The 1,601-nt window shown below is 30.2% G+C and overlaps 1 pseudogene; it reads left to right on the top strand.

Moving 5' to 3' along the window:
- The window catches only part of LOC140920087 (uncharacterized), a 6,704-nt pseudogene extending 5,896 nt beyond the window's left edge, over positions 1-808 (top strand).
- Positions 809-1,601: the final 793 nt, after the last annotated feature.

Raw genomic sequence — 1,601 nt, 5'->3', positions numbered from 1 at the left:
TTATTATTCTTGGAAGCTGATTATTAGGATTCCTAAATTACAAGAGTGACTAGCGTTTGTTATGTCTCCACCTAAAATTAAACATACTCGTCCCCACATTGTAACCCCTACCTCAATTGTTTTTCTTTCAATGTAACTAATGTACATTTTCGAATATTGTCATTCGATGTTGCATGTTACACTATTTATATACCAATCTAGTTTCATTATTCATTGTTCTATTGTTTAAAAATTTTGTTTTATGATAATAAATGTTGGAATTTGAAATATGTGAAAATATAAAAGCATTTTAAATATTTTGACACTTGAAAATATATACACGGGAACTCGTTTGATTCTCAAAATATATGAGTGTGTGAAAAATAATAAGGAGGGTAGTCATATTAGATAATGGGTTTTTGCTTTGCCTCGAAAAAAAAAACCGGATATTCGATAGATATGAAGAGTCATCATGTGGAAACAATATTTGTCTTTATTCATCCATTGAATCTTGGGACGAAGAAGAGCATAAGGATCGGGGAATCAAAGAAAGGAACAAAAATTTATCTATAATGCATGACACATAAACCATGCATAATTTACTCATACTCACATGATCAATGCATCTTCATTGACACTTTACATATACTCAATGCATAGCACAGGCATGAATCATTCATACCTTATCATCCGAACTGCAAATATCATATACTTATTCTCCCTCTTTACTTACCTTCAAGATTGGATCTATTACGTTCATGTCGATCTACGCATTGGTAAACAATCCGAAGATGATCACTTTCATTCATGTCGATGTACGCATCAGTGAAAAATCCGAAGACGATCACTTTCATTTCTATCGATCTATGCATCGCTAACCAATCCGAAGACGATCATTTTCATTTTTGTAGATCTACACATTGGTAACCAATCTGAAGACGATCATTTTTGTTTCTATAGATCTACGCATCAATAACCAATCCGAAGACGATCATTTTTGTTTCTATAGATCTATGCATCGGTAACCAATCCGAAGACGATCATTTTTTATTTCTATAGATCTACACATCGGTAAACAATCTGAAGACGATCACATTCATTTCTGTCGATCTACGCATCGGTAACCAATCCAAAGACGATCATTTTTATTTCTTTCGATCTACACATCGGTAACTAATCCGAAGACGATCATTTTGCATATCTCAAATTTTTTTTGCATCATTCTCACTTTAACATTTCAAGGGCACTTTAATACATGTGTTTGTTATTGGAAAAAATTTAGGTCCTTATATTTACTTATCTTTTACCTGATAACATGAAAACGAATATAATTGTTATTCATATTTTTCAAGTAAAATATAATTAAATAGAGGCAGCTGTAGTACCCTAATTTTGTCCAATTTATTAAAAATAAATCAAAAAGGAAAATATATTTAAAAAAAAGGAAACAAATATAATTACAATAAGTAGGCTCATCAATTTACAATGCCAAATCAAGTTACAATTTTAAATTACAATTACAATCAAATTGCAACCATAAATAAAACCAAATTAAATTACAATAAAATTAAACCAAATTACATTACAATAAAATTTAAACCAAACTAAATTAAGCCAGTCTG

This window comes from Cicer arietinum, chromosome 4, assembly GCF_000331145.2.
Source record: "Cicer arietinum cultivar CDC Frontier isolate Library 1 chromosome 4, Cicar.CDCFrontier_v2.0, whole genome shotgun sequence".
Taxonomy (NCBI): domain Eukaryota; kingdom Viridiplantae; phylum Streptophyta; class Magnoliopsida; order Fabales; family Fabaceae; genus Cicer; species Cicer arietinum.
This window is presented reverse-complemented; position numbering and strand designations above follow the sequence as displayed.